Source organism: Malaclemys terrapin, chromosome 5 (genome assembly GCF_027887155.1).
Source record: "Malaclemys terrapin pileata isolate rMalTer1 chromosome 5, rMalTer1.hap1, whole genome shotgun sequence".
NCBI lineage: Eukaryota > Metazoa > Chordata > Testudines > Emydidae > Malaclemys > Malaclemys terrapin.
The window spans coordinates 78547520-78574560 of NC_071509.1; positions in this window are offsets into that span (position 1 = coordinate 78547520).

The window sequence follows — 27041 nt, forward strand, 5'->3', positions numbered from 1 at the left end:
ATGACCTTTGTCCAAATCATGTTTTTGTCCCTAGATAGAAGCTGGATAGCTCTTTGCTGATACCTGCCACATCTGTCTCTTTTCCTAAAGTTTATTCTTTCCCCCCCAAACATTCTGCATTGCAGCAGAACAGATTCTTAGCTATCTCCTCTAAAATTATATACAAGTGAATCTTTTGAATTATGTTGCTTCAACACGATTGTCTTCCTGGTGAATAAAGGTCAAACACAGAGTCCTTTTGTTGCTATTGCTGACATGCCACTGCTGAGTGATTACTAATCTTTACATTATACTGTGTGTGCTGACTAACCTCCAGATGATTTTTTTTTAAAGCCACAGCAAAGGTGAAATAGGAGAGCAGACTTCTGTGTTAAAGTGGATGTGATTAGACCTCTGGCTACACTGCTAATGGTAGGAAATATGGAATGTAACTGAAGAATTTTCAAGCAGAGAGGGGTACTGTATCTCACAGTTAGTGAAGTTTAAATGTCTGCCAGACCAAAATGAGTATTGTATATTACAATTGTAGGGTCATAAATAATTTATATTTATAATACTATTTTGAAAGGCTGCTAGAATGTCAGAGTTCAATAATCCAAGTAATTATTTAATTGCGACTCAGCTCTTGAAAGTGATAATTTTGAAAAATTGCATTTTCTGGCTACAAAATGCATTTTCTTTTTAATCAATGTTGGATCAGGACCTCCTTTATGGAAGAAATAATAGCATTCAAAAAACAAAAAGCAAGATTTCAACCAGGTGATTGAAGGAGTTATCTGATTTTTTCCATCACCTGCAGTTAATGTTTGTAATGACATTTCTTCTGTGCCATTATGCATTACCATTGCTAAGGAATTCAGAGGAAGAAAACTACTTTGTGTTATAGGTAGAGACAAAGGTTGATTAAAGGTTAATGCACTAGGCAGGATTTTAGATTGTGTCATTTAATTGGTAACCAACATCTGAGAGTGCTGAGGGGTGTCATCCTCTCAAATTAGACAAAGCACAACTTTAATTGGGATAGATTACCAAACACAGTTCTATCAGTTGTAAGCCCTGCTGCATTCCCATGCAGGGCAATAAACAGGAATAAGGAGCCCCCTTTGCCCTAGTTTAGCCTACCCACATCACTGGTGTCTGCTAAGCTAGTATCCCCTTTCCCATCCAGGTGGGCACAGAGTGGGTGAAAGAAGTTAGCAAAGCACCCCCTTCCAATGTGCAGGTCTATGCACCAGACATGGGGAGGGGACATGGGGATTTAATGTGCCAACAGGAGGGCTGGTGAAGAGTTCCACCCACCCTGGGAAAAAGACCAAATGATGACAGTCAGAATCGTAATCTGGTTTGTGCCCAGGCTCAGTTACAATCCAGCCCAACGGGAACAAATGAGCAAATAGGTGTCTTAAATGGAAAAAAGGGAGATTTTTTTTCATGACTACATAAAGAGAGACTCCGCAGCAGTGAGAAATCTGACAGGATGAAAATTGGATTTTTTTGAACGCACAGAAAGAGAATTGTTCGTTCCATATATATTTGTTAATTTTTATTTTTATTATTTAAAATAAAAATTTCAGGACCAGATCCTCTGCCTCACTCCATTCCCTATCCACCACTTCTCTGGCACAAGGAGACTAGAAAGCCATCCTAAAAGGCAGCTCATAATTCCCCTTGTGTATAGGAATCACTAATGGCATAGAGCCAACTTTGATGACCACTCCCTCCCAACCCTTATTCCCCCCCCTCCTCTGGGGGTAGGTAGCATGTCATTACCCCCTGTCATTACCCCTCTTACAGGACTGGGAGAGTACAAAGAAAGATCTGGCCAAATATACACTCTATCTGTAACATTAGGGTAGATGCAGAAATTATTGGGTTACTGGACTTGAGCCTCAAAAAAATAGCTGTGTTTCTATTCTAATTTCAGTGTCTCTCTTCTTTTGTTTGGGGCGGGGGGTAGCAGGAGAGGAGAGGGAGATACTGAAGCAAGGATTCTCTGCCTATCTCAGGCATGTTTGACATTGATAATCACAGTGCTTTCACTGGTTGAAATCCTCCAGCAGTTTTATGTAGAATACACATTTTTCCACATTTACAGGATTTTCCTTAACATCCAGATGCAACAAATCAGGAATTTTTTTGCAGCTCGTGGGTCTTGTAGCAAATAATTATTTTTACATATGGGACCCAAGAACTCTGGGGGTTTGGCACTTATTTAGTTTACCAGTTATTCTGTGGAAATATCATCCTACACTTCCTGCTTTTTCTATAGTCTTTAATACTTTAGTCTTTGATTCCATTGTCTCCCTGGCTTTCTTTATGTTCTGCATATGTTTTCAGAATATCTAATTGAATGTCCATGATAGAGAGCTTAATGAGCATAAATTTCATCTGAATTTCAAGGCTTGGAAAGCCCTTGTGCAGTCTCTAAGGTGCCACAAGTACTCCTGTTCTTCTTTTTCTGTAATGAGTAACCATCATTCAGTAAGACCTCATCTATACTAGCCTCATAGTTGTGCTTATGGATTCTGGCCTTTGTCTTGGAAGATGCTCTATGTAGGTAGAGGGGGTCCATCCACACAGAACCCATTGCAGGTTTGGAGTCTGTGTATGAATTTAGTTCTCACTACATCAGTTTATAATCAGATTAGACAGGATAACATGGGTGAGACCAGACTGCAGTAAAATACACTGTTCTAAGGCACCTCAGCCCAGATCATAGAATCATAGAATATCAGGGTCGGAAGGGACCTCAGGAGGTCATCTAGTCCAACCCCCTGCTTAAAACAGGACCAATTCCCAACTAAATCATCTCAGCCAGGGCTTTGTCAAGCCTGACCTTAAAAACCTCTAAGGACGGAGATTCCACCACCTCCCTACGTAACCCATTCCAGTGCTTCACCACCCTCCTAGTGAAAAAGTTTTTCCTAATATCCAACCTAAACCTCCCCAACTGCAACTTGAGACCCTTACACCTTTTTCAGTCATCTGCTATGACTGAGAACAGTCGAGACCCATCCTCTTTGGAACCCCCTTTCAGGTAGTTGAAAGCAGCTATCAAATCCCCCCTCATTCTTCTCTTCTGCAGACTAAATAATCCCAGTTCCCTCAGCCTCTCCTCATAAATCATGTGCTCCAGCCCCCTAATCATTTTTGTTGCCCTCCGCTGGACTCTTTCCAGTTTTTCCACATCCTTCTTGTAGTGTGGGGCCCAAAACTGGACACAGTACTCCAGATGAGGCCTCACCAATGCAGAATAGAGGGGAATGATCATGGACCTTGATCTGCTGGCAATGCTCCTACTTATACAGCCCAAAATGCTGTTAGCCTTCTTGGCAACAAGGACACATTATTGACTCATATCCACTTCTTGTCTACTGTAACCCCTAGGCCCTTTTCTGCAGAACTGCTGCCTAGCCACTCGGTCCCTAGTCTGTAGCAGTGCATGGGATTCTTCCGTCCTAAGTGCAGGACTCTGCACTTGTCCTTGTTGAACCTCCTCAGATTTTTTTTGGCCCAATCCTCTAATTTGTCAGGGCCCTCTGTATCCTATCCCTACCCTCCAGCATATCTACTACTCCTCCCAGTTTAGTGTCATTTGAAAACTTGCTGAGGGTGAAATCCACACCATCCTCCAGATCATTAATGAAGATATTGAACAAAACTGGCCCCAGGACTGACCCTTGAGGCACTCCGCTTGATACCAGCTGCCAACTAGACATAGAGCCATTGATCACTACCTTTTGAGCCCGATGATCTAGCCAGCTTTCTATCCACCTTATAGTTTATTCATCCAGCCTATACTTCTTTAACTTTCTGGCAAGAATACTGTGGGAGACAGTAACAAAAGCTTTGCTAAAGTCAAGGAATAATACATCCACTGCTTTCCCCTCATCCACTGAGCCAGTTATCTCATCATAGAAGGCAATTAGGTTAGTCAGGCAGGATTGCCCTTGGTGAATCCATGCTGACTGTTCCTGATCACTTTCCTCTCCTCAAAGTGCTTCAAAATTGATTCCTTGAAGAATGCTCCACGATTTTTCCAGGGACTGAGGTGAGGCTGACTGGCCTGTAGTTGCCCGGCTCCTCCTCCTTCCCTTTTTAAAAGATGGACACTACATTAGCCTTTTTCCAGTCATCCGGGATCTCCCCTGATCACCATGAGTTTTCAAAGATAATGGCCAATGGCTCTGCAATCACATCCACCAACTCCTTTAGCACCCTCAAATGCAGCGCATCCGGCCCCATGGACTTGTGCTCATCCAGCTTTTCTATATAGTCCTGAACGACTTCTTTCTCTACGGAGGGCTGGTCACCTCCTCCCCATGCAGTGCTGCCCAGTGCAGTAGTCTAGGAGCTGACCTTGTTCGTGAAGACAGAAGCAAAAAAAGCATTGAGTACATTAGCTTTTTCCACATCCTCTGTCACTACGTTGCCTCCTCCATTCAGTAAGGGGCCCACACTTTCCCTGACCTTATTCTTGTTGCTAACATACCTGTGGTAACCCTTCTTGTTACTGTTAACATCCCTTGCTAACTGCAACTCCAAGTGTGATTTGGCCTTCCTGATTTCACTTCTGCATGCCTGAGCAATATTTTTATACTCCTCCCTGGTCATTTGTCCAATCTTCTACTTTTTGTAAGCTTCTTTTTTGTGTTTAAGAACAGCAAGGATTTCAATATTAAGCCAAGCTGGTCGGCTGCCATATTTACTATTCTTTCTACACATCAGGATGGTTTGTTCCTGCAACCTCAATAACGATTCTTTAAAATACAGCCTGCTCTCCTGGACTTCTTTCCCCTCTCATGTTATTCTCCCAGTGGATCCTGCCCATCAGTTCCCTGAGGGCGTCAAAGTCTGCTCTTCTGAAGTCCAGGCTTCGTATTCTGCTACTCTTCTTTCTTCATCAAAGTGTATTTGGCATCTAAAAGCCTTTGAGGATCGGGGCCCTCCTCTCTAGGTCAGCCATGAACCTACAAGGTGCTGAATGCCCTCAGCAAAGCACTCAGCCCCCTCAGCTCATTGAATTCTTGGGATCTGAAGGTACTGAGCAGATATCAGGAGATGCTCAGCACCTTGCAGGATCAGACCATTTGTTCATAATCAGCCCTCACTCAGGAAAAGTCCCATTGACTTGAATGTCTTAAAGGACTAAAATAACAAGGTAAAGATTTGACAATGACTTCAGGATTTGGCTCCTGATTTTTTAAATAATGCTCAGGATGAGAGAGTCCTTTACATATATTGGAACACATCACTTTTTTAAAAAATTATCTGTTAGTTCCCAGGACAGTAATACCACTCAGAGGATGACTGCACCCATCTGCACTGTGCTCACTAGATGCATGTTCTGGCACTAAAGCTGGGTTATTAACACAGTACTGTACCCAACAGTAACTGTGTTCAGATGTAGTTTAATATGGGCACTTAGCACGGTAGATGCTCAACGCTTTAGTTCAGCGATATTTCTTTCAGATGTTTGTTTTTTATTTAAATAATAGCCAGCACAGGCTGCAATAACAGACCATTTATTGTGTACATAGGCCAGATGAGCTTTTTCACTGTGGGGTAGATTATGGCTTGTCCTGCCTGCTGGCCAATCTCTTGTGCTAGTGGTTCATACCACCACTTCCTGCATATGTAGGAAAGAAGCAGTCTGCACACAGTGGCTATGTATTCTCCTCATGCAAAGGAGAGCAGAGGGCTGGGGACGTGTTGGAGTATTAATGATATAATGTGGCCAGCATTTCATGGAGCCTATGCAGTGTCAGGTATTGACTTGCTATTGTTTATCCCTTCTGAAGAGCAGTGGAGAGACTAGGAGGGAAATGGTGACTCTCAAGATAGTCCTGGGCTTCTCCTGGGACAGTGCAACATGCTACTTGTTACTACAGACTAGATCACAAATTCATTTCATGATACTTTTTTTGTCTTTCAGGAGTGGTAGAGTGGACCATTCATTTGCTTGTAACTGTTGGTTATGCTATATGATGATATTTGGTTTGCTACCTCCTTCTTCTATGAACAGGAGTGAATTCCTACCTTTTTTATGTTATTGAGGAGCATATACCTTTTCCCACATATATACCCTCAAAGTGATCATCCCTGGAATAACATTGCATCTGAAGAAGTGAGGTTCTTACCCACGAAAGCTTATGCTCCCAATACTTCTGTTAGTCTCAAAGGTGCCACAGGACCCTCTGTTGCTTATTGCATCATGAGACTCTCTTACTGACTGGTACTACAAAGCTTTTCCTGGAAATACTGCCTTTCAGTGACAACATAAGATGTCAGATACTGGTATCACAACTGGACTGTAGAAACTGGGACTGTGAGGGGCTTTGGCAAATTATTGTGGGGGAAACATTGATGGTACTGATTGGTAGTAGGTATTCAGGTTTTACACTCTCTTTAGTTTTATATCAATTTTTTCAGAGGAAGTTACAAATCATATCTATGGCTACCAATTCAAAGATATTTTGAAGTACATACAAAGCTAGCTTGAAATTTTGACTAATGTACTTTCAGTGCTGGTTTAATTCAGGGCTGATTAATTTCAGGAAATCTCATTCTCTCTCTCTAAATTATGCTATACTGCTTCTCTATTAAACCTACAGGTTTCACTTCTGTTTTGTGCAAGAGATGTTTTTAATTTCACTGCCTTCTACAAATTAAAATATTACACCAAGCTTGTTTTCTATTAATATATGTTTAAAATGATATTATTTACTTCAGCATTATATTTTAGTAACACATTGAAATAATAAATAAAAGCAGGCAAAATGAAAAACTATTCATTATTTACATTGGCATATGTTCAGGGAGTTTCTAGAAATAATCATGAACACTTTCACCTATGGTACTACTTAAAATCTTGCCACAACTGTTAGAATTCAATTGCTAAATTAAATGGTATTTCACATCCACAAGTAATTCATTTAAAAAAAAATGGGCAAAACTCATTCCTGATATAATTCTAATGAAGTCAGAGTTACACTAGGTGTAAATTTAACTGAATGTTTGTAGACATATATAAATGCTTCTCAAAATGATTCCTAGGCACTGGTAAAATACCTTCAGACCAAATTTGGTACCTCCAAAAGAAAATGGCATAATTCTGCACTAGATTACACCTCACATAATCCTATTCATTTCATTCAGAATACATGGGATTTTGAATTCACATATACTAGAGCATATCAGGAGTTACTCCAGTGAAATCAGTGGCATCACTGTGGTAAATGAATTAAAAAACCTGATGCATGTGTGTAACTCAGCCCAGAGTTGTCCTAGAAGGTTTAACTTCAGAGTCTTTTTACATGCCACGTCCTTTCCAAATACTGTTAGCACTGATGTGACTTTGTGTTTTAATAGTGGTCTCAGACATTCCATCTCCCCTCCCATAAAGTGCCTTCTAGAATACTGTTGTAGCAGATTTGTTATTGCAGGACGTGTGAAAGTTCTTTTCAATTAATCTCATATCTAAAATAATCTATAATAGGCCCTTCAATCTAGCTATCAGATTTGGACGTGTGTGTCGGTGAGGTTGAGGACAGTTGGTGGCCATATCCAGAAATTGTGTATAAAAAATCAGAAGTTTTCATTGTAAAGAACATAAATTTCAGTCACTGCATATATAGCTAGTTACCTAGAGCTAATTGGGAATAAATTATTTTGTGAATTCAGCATTTTGTTTACAGACTGCTTATGAGCCGACCCTGTTTTACTCCTAACGTATTTTCAGAATACGTATGTGAACAAGTTTAACCAATGAAGGGAACAGCTCTTTCTGAAATATTCATGTGAATATAAACTACTTCCGGAGAGTATTCATCAAGGCTAACAGTAAAGGGTTTGATTCAAACCGAATAACCATTCAGAAATACAGTGAAAGTCCATGTGCACTGTGTTTGGGTATTTGACCTGCTCTGCTATTAACATTTGTATTAAATGTTACATACAATATTATTGTAAGATGTGTATTATGTGTGTGTTTCTGCTTGAAGTTACAGTTAAAAATGTTAATAGCTAGATTTGTCTCTGGCATGTTGGGAGCAGTAGCAAAAATTCTTAGGGTGGTCAGGTTCTTTTGGGGCTTAGTCATATATACATTTATCACCATACACAAGTTTGCTTTCACACACAGTCCCATTGAACTCAATGACAGTGTGCATGGAAGTAACTGAATGCAAGATCCACCTCATTAACTTTTGCGGCATGTGCTCTTCCAGAGTGTCTTAACGCCATGTAGGAGTTAAGCTATCTTAAAATTTCTTATTGTTTGTGTTCATTTTCCAGCAAGACAGTGTGGAATTATGTCATATCTGCCCTTAGTACTTATTTTCCTCTCCAGCTCCAGGTATGAAAGCATTGCATTGTGTATTACAGCAAGATCTTTCTAAGAGATTCTCATATTAGTGTACTTCAGTTTTCAATTTGTGTAATGGCTGTTTGCTCTATTACCCTTTTGTTAATATTTTTAGATTCTTCCCCTTCTCCCCCATCTCCAGGTCATTTCAATGCTTGGAGGAAGAGAGGAATGATTTCTTCTGAAACAGGAGTTATCCAAATACACTACATAATGGTGGTTATAGCAGCAAAATAAGGCAGTAACACATCCACTACACAACCCAGTAGCTACTTTGAAAGGAAGCATCTGTTTTCATGCAAGAGGATGTACGATGATGAGTTAAAAATATCTTAACCGTTATGCTAAGAAACTAACATTTCTGCACTTTGGATCAGAGACTTGACATTTGGCAAGAGGTTGCCCTAGTGTCAGGGATGGACATTTTGACATCCTGGTGACAATCTGCCCCAGCTATAAACCTCTGACAAATCTCAATTTCCACATGCTCAGTAGAGACATGATAGAGTTTGGCAACTAAATTCTCTGAAGATTCCATTTGTTCTGAGCATGCTCCATCCCCTCTTATGTACAAAGGAGATAGCATATGTGTCAACACTAGAGAGCAACTGAGCATGCTCCATTCAAGGACTGTGGGGACTGATCAGGGTTTTCCCTACAATTGCTGTTTCCAACTGCTGACATGGTGCCAGAGACTAGAAATGAAAGAAGAGAGAGACTTGACTCAAATGCAGAGAGGTGAAGAACATTCTTAGGGAAAGTGTAGCAAAACATGGCAGAGAAGAGAGGGTTAGGAGCAGAAGTTAGGAGTGGGAAACAGGTCAGACATAGAGGAAGGCAGAAGAGAGGGGGTAGGAGCTGAAGGTGTGGGGAAGGAGTAGAAGCTGGAGAGGGGAGGGAGAAAATTTGGGGATAAAATGATAGAGTGGTAAAAATAGCCATGGTGGGGAGGAGAAAACAATTCAAAGCAGCTTAGAAGAACTTAAAGATCATCAAAATCATGATCAGAGGATTATTGCTAACATCTAGACAACATTATATATTGTAGGAGATGAGAAAATGATTCAAAATGGAGAGATTTTTGTGAGAAAAGATAGGAAATCATAGGGCATTTCAGCTACCTAAGCATTCTAATTAGAGAGTGACTTCCCAAAACCTTGAACTTCAGATCTAATTTGCAGTTCAGATCCATATTGTAGAGATCATGTGGACAGAGATATGAATCCAAAATTCCTCTGTGATTGAAGAGTTTCACATCTGGTGTTCTGAAATACCTGGATGAACATGCAAACTTCTACAAGCATAAGTTTTGCATGCCTTAACAAAGGTTCTGATATTTGCCTCTGTAAATAAACAGATGGCAGAGATGTCTAGAGATGTAGCACTTGGCCTAGTTTTAAGCAGCACAGATGATAAAAGTGCTGAGGTGAAGATATTGTAGGATGCAACGTAGCCAGCAGCCAAAACAAATTAATGAGCTTCAGGGTAAATATTAAACTGGTAGGATGAGATCAATACATTTATAATAGGAAAGACTTGGAGAACATAAGACAAAGCGGGATAAAGCCATTGTATATGTCAGTAAGATCCACTGCAATATGCTTACCTTTGGTTCAGAACATCATGGATTGAAGTCCTATGCAAGGTCTTGAGCACATGCACTATAGGCCTTTTGTAGTGCAGAACTGGTAGAGATGTCATCTGTCAGAATTAAACTTTAACCAGAATTGGCATGCCCCTTAACAAAGATATTAAACAGAAGTCCCTTCTGCCCTACTCTATTGACCAGGTAGGAAGCTGAAGAGCTCACAGCTTTGTTCAAAAGACTAGAAAGTAATTCTGGGTTTCTACCTAAAATTCTATCATGCTCAATAAAATAAGTCCTAATGGCCAAAACCCTATGTCAGCTACCACTCAGTTCTTAAAGACTACTCATTTATTAGCCACAAATCCACAAAAACAGTGTCAAAATGATTATGCTTTAAAGAGTTTTGAGTATCTGGAAATGCAATTAAAGATTCTTAAAAATAAAACAAACCCCAAAGCTTAGTAATTGAGTGCCCCACTCTGCAATAAGGGAAGGACAAATTAATGGTTGTAGAGCTTTTTATTTACTGGAATGAAGGGGAAAGACCTGAATAGAGTGGAGATATCATACCCTTTCAACAGATATCTGTTCTGTAGAATGAAAAGTAGACTAGTACCTTTTAGTTGTTGGTTTGTGTACTTATTTGCATTTCTATTTTTTTCAGATAATTATGAATACAGTATATAATGAAACATTTACATTTATATTCCTTCTTGTTTCATGTTTAATGTAAGGCTAAATGAATGCACTACTTTTATTTCCTTAAACTTTGAAAACATTGTTAGAAGATACTGTAAAAAGTCTACATCAGGGTATATTTCGAGACCTTTTTTCTATCTTCTACCAATGTAAGATTATAATATATTTCCTGTTTTATGGCAAGAGAACAATTAATACATGTTTCTCATGTACTAAACTATGCATAATTTGTCAAGGACAAAAACAATTTGAAATTAATCAAAGAGTTGCCTCCCAAATTCAGTTTTTTCATTATCCTAAATAAAGAATTGTGAGAAGGGAATGATATTCACCTCATCTAAATTCCTTGTATATGACGTCAGCTCACCTAGAAACCCTGAGATTAAAACACCCTTCTCAGTTCACTGCATTACTATACATAAGCTCCCCAGCTCAATTTGATATCAATATACAGTGAGGGATCAGTACTAAGAAAGCTGCAATTTCAGTTTGGTATTAAATATATCAGCATGCAACTTTTCAGTACAACTTTTCTTAATTACAATCACAGGAGCAGTGCATCTTATTCCTCATGCACTAGAAGTATTTGCCTCAATATCTTTCTTAGGCCTTGTCTACACTACGAGAGTAGTTCGATTTTACTTAAATCGAATTTTTGGAATCGATATTGCAAAGTCGAACGTGTGTGTCCACACTAAGGACAGTAATTCGACTTTGTGAGTCCACACTAACGGGGAAAGCGTCGACATTGGAAGTGGTGCACTGTGGTCAGCTATCCCACAGTTCCCGGAGTCCCCGCTGCCCATTGGAATTCTGGGTGGAGCCGCAAATGCCTTCTGGGTAAAAAAAAGGTGTCCAGGGTGCTTTTGGGTAACTGTCGTCATCCGTCCATCACTCCCGCCCTCCCTCCCTGAAAGCGCCGGCGGGAAATCAGTTCGCGCACTTTTCTAGTCAGTGACAGCGCGGACGCCACAGCACTGCGAGCATGGAGCCTGCTGCAACCATCACTGCAGTTGTGGCCGCTCTCAACGCCTCGCAACTTATCATACACCTTTCCCTGAGGCAGATGCAGAAAAGTCAGGCGAGGAGGCTACGTCAACGCGGTGATGGCCTGAAGTCTGAGAGTAGCACAGACCTCTCAGAAAGCAGGGGACCCAGCGCTGAGAACATCACGGTGGCAATGGGTCATGTTGATGCCGTCGAAAGGAGATTCTGGGCACGGGAAACAAGCACTGAGTGGTGGGACCGCATAGTGCTGCAGGTCTGGGATGAATCCCAGTGGCTGCGAAACTTTCGCATGCGGAAGGGAACTTTCCTGGAACTTTGTGAGTTGCTGTCCCCTGCCCTGAAGCGCAATGACACCCGGATGCGAGCAGCCCTGACTGTCCAGAAGCGAGTGGCCATAGCCCTGTGGAAGCTTGCAACGCCAGACAGCTACCGGTCAGTCGCGAACCAGTTTGGGGTGGGCAAATCTACCGTGGGGGTTGTTGTGATGCAAGTAGCCAAGGCAATCGTTGATGTACTGCTGCCAAAGGTAGTCACCCTGGGAAACGTGGAGGCGATCATAGATGGCTTCGCAGCGATGGGATTCCCAAACTGCGGTGGGGCCATAGATGGAACTCACATCCCTATCCTGGCACCGGAACACCAGGCCAGCCAGTACATTAACAGAAAGGGCTACTTTTCCATGGTGCTGCAAGCACTGGTGGACCACAGGGGACGTTTTACCAACATCTACGTGGGATGGCCGGGCAAGGTTCATGACGCTCGTGTTTTCAGGAACTCTGGTCTGTTTAGACGGCTGCAGCAAGGTATTTACTTCCCGGACCACAAAATAACTCTTGGGGATGTGGAGATGCCTATAGTCATCCTCGGGGACCCAGCCTACCCGCTAATGCCCTGGCTCATGAAGCCCTATACTGGCGCCCTGGACACTGAAAAAGAACTCTTCAACTACCGGCTGAGCAAGTGCAGAATGGTGGTGGAGTGTGCTTTTGGCCGTCTCAAGGGGAGATGGAGAAGCTTACTGACTCGCTGTGATCTCAGCGAAACCAATATCCCCATTGTTATTGCAGCTTGCTGTGTGCTCCACAATCTCTGTGAGAGCAAGGGGGAGACCTTTATGGCGGGGTGGGAGGTTGAGGAAAATAGCCTGGCTGCTGATTACTCACAGCCAGACAGCCGGGCGATTAGAAGAGACCAGCGGGAAGCGCTGTGCATCCGGGAGGCTTTGAAAGCAAAGTTCCTGAGTGAGCAGGGTAACCTGTGACTTTAAAGTTTGTGTATTGAGAAGCTAAACCTGCCCCCATTTCTTTGCCCAGTTAATGTTGACTATCCTATCCAGTTACATACCCCCTTCACCCCACTTCCAACACACGTTTCAAAATAAAAATAGTTCTACTTTGTTAAAGCACACCGTTTTCTTTAATACTGTATTCGCGGGAATTTTTAAAAACTGGGACGCAGACTGTGGTGCGGAGCGGGTGTACTGTAGTGGCGCGAATGCAGCTTCTAAACTCAAGGATTGACAGGCTCCGCTGCGGTGGGATGGTTGTTTCAACGGAGCCTGTCACCCCTCCTGATAGGGACTGTGTGTATGGGGGGGTCTATGTGACTTTGTGGCAGGGGGAGGACGGTTACAGATCCCCTGCTGTGTGGCTCTGTGATCCTGCCTAAGGACCGCCGCTTAAGATCTGTAACTGCCCTCCCCTGCCACAAAGTCACAGAGCAACCCACCCCCCACCACATAACATGAAAACAACCTCCCAGACTAACCAGGGTAACTAGTCACTGCATCACTGCACTATGTATGTGCCCTGCTGCTGTGCCTGCCCCCGACTATATACCCTGCCAAAGGTGACTGTCCTGTCGAATTACCAACCCCCTATCCCCCCCTCCTGCAAAAGAACATGATGGAAACAGTAGTTAACAGAAACGTATTTTTTATTATCAACCAAACATGGAACTGGGAAAGTGAAACTTGGACGGGGGCTTGTGTCAGGCGGGAAGGAAAGAACTTGTCAAATTTTGGGGAATGAGAGCCTTCTGCTGCTCGAGCTCTCTGCAGGGGTGGAGTGAGAGTTAGCAGGGACTCTGCCGCCTCTCCTTCTGTGCACTTTGGGTGAGGGGAGTATGGGACTTGGTGGCGGGGGAGGGCGGTTAGAGATGGACTGCAGCGGGGCTCTGTCCTCCTGCCTCCGTTCCTGCAGAACATCCACAAGGCGCCGGAGCGTGTCCGTTTGCTCCCTCATTAGTCCAAGCAGGGTTTGAGTCGCCTGCTGGTCTTCCTGACGCCACCTCTCCTCCCGATCCATGTTGGCTTGGTGCATTCGGGTCAAGTTCTCCCGCCACTGGGTCTGCTGTGCTGCCTGGGCTCTGGAGCAGGCTATAAGCTCCGAGAACATGTCCTCCCGTGTCCTCTTCTTCTTATGCCTAATCCGCGCTAGCCTCTGGGAGTGTGATGACAGGCTAGGTTGTGAGACAGTCGCAGATGGGGCTGTGGGAATGGGAAAAAGGGAGTGAATTCCTCAGAAAGATAAATGTAGTTGTGAACAAAGAACATAGTCTTTCTCTGTTAACAAGACCATGCACAGCACCTCTCACATGCGCACTCAGCACAAGGTCGAATTCTCGGCCTTCGCATTCAGTGCCTGGGGTCTTCTACAGCACATTTGAGAAGCCTCTCAGGAGAACGGAATTTCTGTTGCAGGCAGACATGGTAAGCCGTAGACTTGTGGCAGCTTAAAACTTTAATATTAGCAATGGCCTCATTTCACATTGAAATCAATGTCGGTCCCTGCTGCCAGCAATTCGGCAAGCAGGAAGTCTGCTCCTGTCCCACACCCTCGCGGCTGTCCCCGGGAACGATCCCTTTCGGCTGCCCCTCTCCCGCCTCCACCGCGTGGCTGCAAACCAGCGGTTACAGTTCTGTAAAGGAACGGCAAAGCAGTCCCAACACTAACATTCCCCTACCTCATTCAAAGCAGGTCATCATGAGCGACATCACCCTCATGAGGATCTCTGACAGCGAGAAAGAGAGAATGCTCCGGGAAAGCCTGCAAAGACCAGGGCCGTATGCCGCCATGCTGTGCAGAGCAATGATTCCAGAGTACTTGATAGTCTCGTGGCGTGGCAACGTGTCCTACTACGGAGGACCCAATAAGGCCGCTCTCCCCAAGAACCTAATGCAGCGGATTTCCAATTACCTCCAGGAGAGCTTCCTCGAGATGTCACAGGAGGATTTCTGCTCCATCCCCGGACATATAGACCGCATTTTACTGTAGCTGCTGTAGCAGTGACTAACCAGTAGAGCGGCTTGGGCAGGACAATCATGCAAAACCGGACATTGCTAGATTTTTTTTCAATAGTTGCACTGCCCATGACTGAACCGTTAAGCTAATCAAACTAATCATGAGAAACCCATTTTTTAAATTGTTAATATTCCTGTTCTGTTACAAATAAATGTTTAGATTTTTACAACACTTACTGGCTGATCCTTCCCCAGATTCTGTGTCCGGGGTAACGGCTGGGGAGGGTTGGTAGGGGATCTCTGTAAGGGTGATGAAGAGATCCTGGCTGTCGGGGAAATCAGCGTTGTGAGCGCTGTCGACTGCCTCGTCCTCCTCATCTCCTTCCTCATCTTCCCCGTCCGCTAACATGTCCGAGGATCCAGCCGTGGACACTATCCCATCCTCAGAGTCCACGGTCACTGGTGGGGTAGTGGTGGCGGCCGCACCGAGGATGGAATGCAGTGCCTCGTAGAAACGGGATGTCTGGGGATGGGATCCGGAGCGTCCGTTTGCCTCTTTGGTCTTCTGGTAGCCTTGTCTCAGCTCCTTGATTTTCACGCGGCACTGCGTTACATCCCGGCTGTATCCTCTCTCTGCCATGTCTTTAGAGATCTTCTCGTAGATCTTTGCATTCCGTCTTTTGGATCGCAGCTCGGAAAGCACGGACTCATCGCCCCACACAGCGATGAGATCCAAGACTTCCCGATCAGTCCATGCTGGGGCCCTCTTTCTATTCTGAGATTGCACGGCCATCACTGCTGGAGAGCTCTGCATCGTTGCCAGTGCTGCTGAGCTCGCCACGATGTCCAGACAGGAAATGAGATTCAAACTGGCCAGACAGGAAAAGGAATTCAAATTCAAATTTTCCCGGGGCTTTTCCTGTGTGGCAGTTCAGAGCATCCGAGCTCGTACTGCTGTCCAGAGCGTCAACAGAGTGGTGCACTGTGGGATAGCTCCCGGAGCTATTAGCGTCGATTTCCATCCACACCTAGCGTAATTCGACATGGCCATGTCGAATTTAGCGCTACTCCCCTCGTCGGGGAGGAGTACAGAAGTCGAATTAAAGAGACCTCTATGTCGAACTAAATACCTTTGCGGTGTGGACGGGTGCAGGGTTAATTCGATGTAACGGCGCTAACTTCGACATAAACGCCTAGTGTAGACCAGGCCTTAGAATATAACATCCAATAGCCTTGTATATACATTACAAAAATATTCTAAACAAAGAAAATGAATCCACAAATCTCACTCTGGTAAATCTGAATCTTTCCCCCATCACTTTTTATTATAAAAGAATTAAAATACATCTGTCTGAAGTTAGTTATATTTTCCTGAGTTAACATTCACTTTGAAACGGATTTCATTTTCAAGATCAGGGCTAAGAAAATAATGCAAAAAACATATTTGCAAGGATTCATTTAGAAAAAAGTCCACAGAATCTTGTTAATGTTTGCTACCTCTTTTATTCGTTTTTCACAAATATTAATGAATGTGGGATATTGTTAGTGATAATGTTTGAAGAAAGGAAAAATGTTGTGAATACTTATACAAATATTTGCATGCGTATTCATGCTGAACGTATTTCAAAGGCTATCTTGAAAGCTGGTTGTGGGTCATCTAGCCAGGGAGCAGAAACAAACTTTTGATATAGGTAACCATAACACATCACAAATCCCAAATTGTGATTAGCAAATGTGTGAAACAACTGTTACAGCGAGTAGTGTGCAAGCTATTGATTAGCTGAAAGAGATTCCTATATACCCCAGTGAATAATGTCAAGCAACAAACTGATTCATATATATCAAAGGCTGTTCACGAATAATTCATGAATAGAAAAAAAGGCAGGATTAATTGCATAACTTGCTATTTATGAATAGTTCACTCACTCTTATTTCAGATCATCCTCCCTGATTTCAGTTTTTGAAAATGTTACCTAATGAAGCTTTATGGCTACCACTTTGTGCTGATTAAATACCATAATCCTCTTGTTGTGCAGGTCCCTGGTGCGCCCCACTTTTTATTAAACATGGCGTCTAATGAAGTTCATGCAGTGTTGCTAGGCAATTATTACTTACAGTCTGAAATGAAGCTGAGTTCCAATCCATATGCATTTATGTTCTGAAATTAAATGATTAATGTGGGGTTTTATACATTTTTAGGTTTAATTTTTCAGCCTAATGAAACCATAAATTTCAAGCTCTCAAAAATCTTCTTATCTCTTATTTAATTCAGTATATAATTGAGAACATGCTTTCACTACAGATGGAGAGGCCTTTCTAAATTTAAATTAATTTGGGATTTAGCTGAACTAGTAGATTAAATGCTACAGAATGTCTGGTATTTACTATCCTTAATTTTAGCCTTCAAATTAATAATGTGAATTTTTTGAATTTCACAGTATTAAAATATTTTCAAAAGAGCTATCAGTATTTTCCTCTGGGTGTATTGTGTTCACTATCTATGCTAAAGGATACATGCTAAATGCAAGAAAATAACAGTTGGTATGAAAATTCTGCTACATTGACATAAACATCTCGTACAAAATGTTGTATACTACTTTTAGTTCAAGCATAATATCTGCAAACAAATAGCTAAACACCTAATCTAAGCATGGCATATGTGTTTTTATCCCTTTTTTCCCTGTAGTAGTTCTGGGGTGGGGCTCGTCCCTTCCTGGGGCAACTGGGAGCCAGGCCGCCCCGCTACAAAGCTAACAACAGCTTAGGGCTCAGACCTTTGGGCAGGGAGTGAGCACACAATTGACAGTTCAGGGCTCAGGCCCTTAGGCAGGGACTGAGCACACAATTAACAGTTCAGGGCTCAGGCCCTTGTGCAGGGAGTGAGCACACAAGTAACAGCCCCGGCGCTAGATGAGGGCGGGGCAGCAAACCAATAGTCAATCAGAGGCCCAGGCCCCGTAGACGAGGAGGAGGAGAGACTGCCCCCCGGCGTGGGGTGGCAGGGGGGAACACAGGCCAACCACTCCACTGTGTTCCAGCCCAGGGCCCTATCCGCAGCAGTCCATCTGCCGCGCAGTCAGTGGGGATCCTGACCGCAACACACTGACATGGGTTCGGGGTCTGCTATCCCCGGGCCACTTCCCATCTCCTCCTCCATGGGTACCTGTTCATCCTGAGTCTCGTCTGCTGTGTCCCAGATCATGGGCTCCTCCAGGCCCCGAGCACCGGGTAGGTTTGTCGCTCCCTCTGGGCCCTTGGCGGGGGGAAGCTCAGACCACTCCTCAGGATACCGGGCTCTCGGCAGGCTCGGCCAGTCCTCCTCAGGATACCGGGCTCTCGGCCGGCTCAGGCCCGTGGGAGCTCGGGCACCAGAGTCTGTCCTCTCCCGCTGCCGGCCAGCTACTGAGCGCTGTGGCTTGGCCTTTATACTTCCTGTCCCGCCCCTTGACTTCTGGGGGGGCGGAGACAGGCGACGGTGGCTCCGCCCACTCTGGCGGCTGTTCTGGCTTGTCCCTTCCAGGGGCACCTGGGAGCCAGGCCGCCCCGCTACACGGCCCCCCCCCCCCCCCAAGGCTGGCTCTCGGGTACCGGGGCCAGACCCTTCCATACCTCCTAGGCAGGAAAGGAAGTCGGCGTTCACATGGTCTCTCCCAGCCCAATGGCGAACGGTGAAGGCATAAGGTTGCAGCGCCAAGTACCACCGCTGTAGCCGCATATTATGGTCCTTCATGCGGGCCAACCACTGGAGAGCAGAGTGGTCGGTGACCAAGATGAAAGGGGCTCCTAGGAGGTAGTAGCGCAGGGAGTCACAAGCCCACTTTGCGGCTGGGGCTTCCTTTTCCACCACCGCATAGTTCTTCTCCCGGGGGAAGAGCTTCCGACTGATGTAGAGGACCGGATGCTCTTCGCCGCCGACCTCTTGGGAGAGGACCGCCTCGAGTCCCACCTCCGAAGCGTCGGTTTGCAGGACAAAAGCCTGCTTAAAATCGGGGCTATATAAGACTGGCTTTTGACAGAGGCTTGTTTTGAGGGTTTGAAAGGCTTCGTCACACTCGCGGGTCCAGACCACTTGCCGGGGGCTTTCCTTCGTCAAGAGCCCCGTTAAGGGGGCTGTGATCGCCGCAAAGTGGGGAATGAAGAGTCGATAATACCCCGCCAGCCCCAGAAACTGGCGTACCTGCCGTTTCGTGGTGGGCAGGGGGCAGGTCGCAATGGCCTGCACCTTGTCCACCAGTGGTTTCACCTGTCCTTGTCCGATAGCGTACCCCAGATACTTAGTTTCTTGTCGGCCGATGCAACACTTCTTCGGGTTGGCCATTAACCCGGTGGCCCGCAAGGACCTCAGGATGGCTGCGACCTGTTCTAGATGGTTTTCCCACTGCGGGCTGTAAATGACTATGTCGTCCAAATAGGCCGCTGCGTAGTCTTGGTGGGGTTGGAGGAGGTGGTCCATCAGGCACTGAAACGTGGCCGGGGCCCCGTGGAGGCCGAAGGGCATTCGGGTAAACTGGTATAAGCCCGTAGGGGTGGCGAATGCAGTTTTTTCCCTGGAAGTAGGATCCAGGGGGATTTGCCAATACCCCTTGCTGAGGTCCAGGGTCATGATGTAATGAGCTCCTCCTAACCGGGCCAACAGCTCGTCTATCTGGGGCATGGGGTAGGCATCGAACTTGGAGATGGCATTCACATGCCTAAAGTCGATGCAGAACCGTTGGGAGTCGTCGGGCTTTGATACCAACACAACTGGGCTTCGCCACTCGCTGTGCGATGGTTCAATCATCCCCAGGTCCAGCATCGCCCGTACCTCCTCATCCACGGCGCCTCTCCGGTGATATGGCAAGGGCCTGGTCGCGCCGCAAATCACCACCCCCGGCTCCGTTTGGATCCTATGGTACACCAGGGAGGTGGCTCCTGGTTGCGCCGTGAAGGTGTGATGGAAGGCTCTTAGGAGACACCGGGTTTGCTTGAGTTGTTCCTCCGTCAGGGTCTCCCCAAGTTGGGGTTCCTCAGGGTCCCGGGTATGGGCTACCTGGGGCCCTAGCTCGGGCTCTGGTGGCTAGGGGTTAATCAAAAGCCCTTCCCGTTCCCGCCAGGGCTTGAGCAGGTTGATGTGGTACTGCTATATCCACTTCTTCCGATCGGGCTGGTCAATCTCATATGTAACCGGGCCCACCTTCCGGACCACCTCATATGGTCCTTGCCAGCAAGCCAGAACCTTCAACTCACTGGAGGGGAGAAGGAGTAATACCCGGTCTCCGGGTAAAAAGTCCCGTGTTTGGGCGTCCTGGTTGTAGGCCTGGGCTTGCGTCTCCTGGGCGGCTTTCAAATTCTCTTGGGCCCGGTCTCCAGCCTGCTTAAGATGCTCCTGGAGTTGGATAACATACTTTAAGAGGCCCTGGGCCGGTGAGGGGGTTTGCTCCCAAGTTTCCCTCACTAGGTCCAATAGGCCTCGCGGTCGACGGCCGTAGAGCAGTTCGAACAGTGAGAATTTCGTCGACGACTGGGGGATCTCTCGGACCGCCAGGAGCAAGGGTGGGAGTAGCTGGTCCCATCAGCGAAGGTCCTCCGGGGGGAACTTACGGAGCATGTCTTTTAGGGTCCGGTTAAACCTCTCGACCAGCCCGTCCGTCTGGGGATGATAGGCTGACGTTGGCAGTTGCTTGACCCCCAGAAGCTCACACACCTGGCAGCGCAACCGCGAAGTAAAGTTTGTCCCTTGATCCGTGAGGATCTCGTGGGGTAGGCCGACGTGGGCAAAAATCTTCACCAGCTCATCGGCGATGGTGCGGGCTGTAATGTTCCGGAGGGGAATTGCCTCGGGGAACCGGGTAGCATAGTCTAACATCACCAAGATGTATTGAAACCCTGCACTGCTCTTGGGAAGGGGCCCCACCAGGCCCATGGCCACGATCTCGAAGGGTGCCTTAATTAGAGGCATTGGGACCAACGGGGCCTTGGGAGTCCATGCCGGGGCGGCCAACTGGCAGCGCGGGCAGGAATTACAGTAATTCTTCACCTCCTGGTACACCCCCGGCCAGAAAAAGCGTCCCAAAATCCGGGCCAGGGTTTTCTCGTGACCAAGGTGTCCAGCCGCGGGGATGTCATGGGCCAACTTCATGACGGACTGTCGATGACGCCGGGGAACGAGGAGTTGGGTCCGGGTCTCCCCCGTGTGGGGGTCCCGCTCGACCCGATACAGGCAGTCCTGCCGCAACTCAAAGTGTGGCCACTGGGCCGCTCGACCGGGGTCGAGGACAGTCCCGTCCGTCACGGCTAATTGTTCGTATACTCGCTGAAGTGTGGGGTCGGCCCGTTGGTCCCGGCAGAAGTCCGTGGTGGGCGAGGAATCTGTTGCCGCCCCTGGGGGAGCATCCTCTGGTTCTCCGGCCGAGCTGGTTGGCTCGGGGCTTTCTCTCTCCTCTCCTTCGCTCTTGGGGGCCTCCCCTTCTAAGGCTGGCATGGCCTGCGGGTCGTCTCCTGCGTGCCGGCGGAGGATTGCTGGAAATCCAGCCAGTCCCGGCCCAGGATCATGGGGTATGCCAGTCGTGGGGCAAGTCCCACCACCATTGATCGGGTGACCCCCTCGATCGTCAGTTGGGCCCGGGTACTCTGGTAGGGCCGTATGTCCCCATGGATGCACTGCAGGCGAATTTCACCCAATCAGGCGTCAGCCGGGGGACCAAAATGTCGGCGGACTAGCCTCTGTCCGCAGCCCGAGTCGAGGAGGGCCACCGTCGGGTATCCTTCAATGACCACCGGCACGGTGATCTTAGCCGCTTGGGAAGGACGGGCCCGAGCCTCCCCTGCACAGACCCGACCAAAGGTACACTCCAGCCCCAGGCAATCCTGCTGGAGATGGCCGTACTCCCCGCAGGAGAAACAGGGCCCCAGGGTTGCCCGTCCCATCCGGGGCCGAACCCCAGGGTGAGGTCCCGGCGGACTTCGGTGGTCTTTTCACCCTATGGGGGTCGGGATCCGAGCAGGTCGCCCGGGTGCCACCGGGGCACGAGTCCAACCCTCGGTTTCCCAGGAGGAAATCTGTAAATCCGCTCGAGCGGGTGTCCCTTTCTTCTCGGGGGTAGGGCGCTCTGCCCCCGGTGGGGCCACTCGGAGTCCGGGGCCTATCGGCGTGTCAGCCGCGAGGAAGTCCTCCATTAGTGACATGGCGGCGGCCAGGGTCGCTGGTCGGTGGCGGAGGACCCAGGCCCGTCCCCGTGATGGAAGAACATGGGTGAACTGCTCTAGCAGCACCTGTTCCATTACCTCTTCTGACGTTCGGTGCTCGGGCTGTAACCACCGCTTGCAGGTTTCCCGGAGTTCCTGGGCCACCTGCCAAGGTCGGGCCCCCGTGGGGTAGGTCAGACTTCTAAACCGCTGGCGGAAAGTCTCGGGACTCACATCCAGGGCGTCCAGAATGGCAGCCTTTACTTGGCTGTAGTCTTGGGCGGCTTCCACCGACAGGCCTCGGTAGACCATCTGCGCCGTCCCAGTCAGGTACGGGGCCAATATGGAAGCCCATAGCTCCGGGGCCCAACCGGCGACGACGGCCACCCGCTCGAAGGTGACAAGAAAGGCTCCAGGGTCATCGCTGGGTACCATTTTCGTCAGCCAGATCGGGGGGCTGGGCCACGTAGTCCCGGCTGCGCCTCCCGGCTGTGCCTCTCCGGGTCAGGCCAGCGCCGCTGCGAGTTGCTGGAGACACTGCCGCTGGAAATCTTGCTGCTGGGTGACCAGGTCTTGCACGAGCTGGTTCCGTTGTGTTCCAAGCTGCTCCATGAGCTGCTGCTGCTGTTGCAGCTGTGCGGCCTGCTGCTCCTTTTGCTGTTGCAGCTGGGCCGCCTGCTGCCGCTCCTGGGTTTCTGTCACCAGGGCCAAGAGCTGGTACAGATCCATCTCTCGGGAGGGGGATCTTTCTCCCCCGGCCCCTCTCTCCCCGGAGTCGAGAGTTCGCGCCCACATCCTGGGCGGCTGTCTCCTGCCTGGCTTGTCACGTGTAGTAGTTCCGGGGTGGGGCTCGTCCCTTCCTGGGGCGACTGGGAGCCAGGCCGCCCCGCTACAAAGTTAATAACAGCTTAGGGCTCAGACCTTTGGGCAGGGAGTGAGCACACAATTGACAGTTCAGAGCTCAGGCCCTTATGCAGGGACTGAGTACACAATTAACAGTTCAGGGCTCAGGCCCTTAGGCAGGGACTGAGCGCACAATTAACAGTTCAGGGCTCAGGCCCTTGTGCAGGGAGTGAGCACACAAGTAACAGCCCCGGCGCTAGATGAGGGCGGGGCAGCAAACCAATAGTCAATCAGAGGCCCGGGCCCCGTAGACAAGGAGGAGGAGGAGAGACTGCCCCCCGGCGTGGGGTGGCAGGGGGGAACACAGGCCCACCCACTCCACTGTGTTCCAGCCCGGGGCCCTATCCGCAGCAGTCCATCTGCCGCGCAGTCAGTGGGGATCCTGACCGCAACACACTGACATGGGTTCGGGGTCTGCTATCCCCGGGCCACTTCCCATCTCCTCCTCCATGGGTACCTGTTCATTCTGAGTCTCGTCTGCTGTGTCCCAGATCATGGGCTCCTCCGGGCCCCGAGCACCGGGTAGGTTTGTCGCTCCCTCTGGGCCCTCGCCGGGGGGAAGCTCAGACCGCTCCTCAGGATACCGGGCTCTCGGCAGGCTCGGCCAGTCCTCCTCAGGATACCGGGCTCTCGGCAGGCTCGGCCAGTCCTCCTCTGGATACCGGGCTCTCGGCCGGCTCAGGCCCGCGGGAGCTCAGGCACCAGCGTCTGTCCTTTCCTGCTGCCGACCAGCTACTGAGCGCTGTGGCTTGGCCTTTATACTTCCTGTCCCACCCCTTGACTTCCGGGGGGGGCGGAGACAGGCGGCGGTGGCTCCGCCCACTCTGGTGGCTGTTCTGGCTCGTCCCTTCCAGGGGCGCCTGGGAGCCAGGCCGCCCCGCTACATTCCCCTATCTGGAATGAACAATCTCTGAAGAGCTAATACAAAAATATTGTCATCAGAGTTAAGAATGGTGCTAGCTATGGTCACCAATACCTGACAGGCAGAGCATCATCAGGAAGGGTTAGGGGTTAGCAAAGGAAAGCTGCATTACAACAAGCCTCAAAATGATCAAAAATGTTATCTTTAGAAACCTCAGATATTTTACAAAGATTTCTCCCAGCCATAGCTTCAGGCAGGGGAAATTATAATCAGGTCAAGAGGAAGTCCAATTTCTTCATTCCAATATCCTGCGCTGATTAAAAGTTCAGTTTGCTATTTTTTCTGTAAACATACATTCAGCGTCTTACACTTAGGAACTAACAAAATGATGGTAGTGTATTTAGCTCAGCAATTGTCCCATCAGTCTCTACTGTTTATTTACAGCATTTTAGCTTGAGCTGCAGGGGCAACCTACAATCATTTCCCTTAGCTCATGATCATTGTGCTCCTTTTGCTCTGATGGTTCAATATTCAATTGCTCAGGAACATTATAGTCCATCTCTCTTGGCTACCTTTGTTGCACTATGTTGGAACTATCTCACAGATCTTTCTGTGGGGTGTTGTAATGTGCCACAAGATTTATCCTATGATGGATTTGATGGCAAGATACTTAGTACCATCATATTAGTCTGACAAAGATGGATGATTTGGAAAAGGATCATCATTAAATAGGTGTTAAAAGGTTCAGCATGGTCTCCAACAACAAAGTATATTTATTATGAAACAGTGTCTTCAACAGCATCAAAGATTATAATAATTAACAATCATTAATAAGGTTGTAATGGACAACCACTGCTTAGCCATTAGTCAGCCACCATGCAGCTCCCCAGGGGCAAATTTTCCTGCAAGATCAGACCTGAGAATGTAAGATTTGGAACAGATTCCTGGGTTTTCAACTCCTGCATATGTGACAATGTGTTTTGCATCACAAATGATCTACAGATTGATTCCCAACAGGACACTCTTGTATAATGAATAAGTCTATGGGAATAGGAATGAACCAGCACCCAGGACTGATGACAAGTTAGTTATGTCATCAGTCTCTTTCATTACTTACTGCTGCTGGTGCTAGACTTCAGAGACATTAATGTAATGATTAAAACATCCAGATAGTGGTATTTAGAGTAGACAGAAGCAGCAGAATGGATTGCTTTACCTGTGATGTCTCCAATAGTTCTCTGAAAAGTACTTGTGGACAAGCATTGGAGGCAGTGGTCACTTTGATCACTAGAGGTTTCACCGTAAGCGCTTTGTGTTTGACTCAGCGAGCCCTATATAACTTCTCACAGAAATTCAGGATTGTGTGTCAAAATTACACTTTTGAAACATTGTTCCTCCAACAAATCAAGGAAATGAATGCATTGCTTAGAAATCCTTGCCTGTGCCTTCTACATGTCTTCTTCTTTCCTGAGACTGGCCGCAAATCTGAGGCTAATTTAATGAACTAATGTAGATCAGCTGATATATGGGTTGCTCACCTTGGCATAAGACTTGCTGTTGCATTTGAAGGCACAAAATGCTGGCTGCTAAATAACTACTTGCACTCACAAGCTCTCCTTTCAAACTTATGCTGAAGATACATATTTTTAAAATCATGCCCCACCTGTCTCGTGTAATTATTAGTGCTTATATTCCACTTGTGTCCCACTGCAAGCAAAAGCACCAGGCTATGTCCTCAGCAACGGAACTATGCCATTTTACACTAGCTGCAGAACTGGCCCACAGTTTGTATCTGTTACTATGGGTGTAACTATCCAACTTAGTGTTAAATACATTTAATTTAGCCCTACATACGTTTCATGGCTGACTGATCTGCAGAGCTTAGAAAACAATAACAAGAGGGAGCTCATTAAAGCTTTTGTCCACTTTTAACTTTTAATGAATATTCCTCAACAATACAGACAAAAAATGAAAGCACAGTTTGTTATGAACATTACAGAGTTGATATGGTTATGGTTGCAAATAACTGGTATTAGACACCATTGTTTTGATCTAATTCTGAACCACTCAGATCTGATCAGTGACTCTGAATACTTGAGAATGAATTCCTTAATGTAATGTGACTACAATTTATGGAAGCACGTGGCCCAGAAAGACAAACTTCATATGAAAATTTACTCCCATCCCAGAGGTTACTGTATTTTTTCTATTTCTTTAACCAACACAACCATAATATTATTAATGCAGTAATTCAGGGGTTCATAACTCTCTGTTCTCTATGGGTAGTGGATTGGATTTAGCATCATGGGACAAATTCTGATCTCAGCTGCACTGATGTTAAACCATATTAAGTCTATTGACTGAATATGAATAAAATTTGCAAATTCTAGACCCAATTCAGTAAAGCATCTAAGCACACGCTTAAATCTGTCCTTATTCACCCAAGCAGTTAAGCACATGCTTTCGGACTTTGCTTAACAGTGATAAACTGCTAAACCAGGGACTTTATTATTTATTTTATTTATTTTATTTATTAATTATTATTATTGCTGCCCTGGTTAGTGCTATAAATACATTGAAAATTTTGCCCTACATATGTTGCATGGCTGACTACACTTAGGGAAGAAATAATAACTGCTAACCAGGGCTATAATTATAATACCTACTATAGCACAAAGATAGATATTGAAACTGAGATCAGCATTTGGTACCATATTTATGTCTATATGAAAACTGTGTGAAATCTTTCATTAGTATTACAAATTAACTAATTTTGGCTTTTCACTTGTATGATAAAAATGCATTATTGGAAGTTTCTGCCATAAGTGAAAGGCTTTTTTTGTAGGGATTTTTGTGTTTTAATAAGTCAAATTCTGGAAAAAATGACATTTCAAAAAGAAAACACAGTTCTCCACCTCAAAAAATATGAAATTGTATACAATTAAGGAAATGTAGGACTTGAGATGTCATCTAGTCCAGCTCCCCCATGCTGAGGCAGGACCAAGTATTCCTAGACCATCTCTGACAGGTATATGTCCAAACTTTTCTTAAAAGCTTCCAGTGATGGAGATTCCACAATCTCCCTTGGTAACCTGTTCCAGTAGTTAACTGTCCTAATAGTTGGAAAGTTTCCCCTGATATCTAATCTAAATCTCTCTTGCTGCAAACTAAGCCCATTACTTCTTGTCCTACCTTCAGTGTACATTGTGAG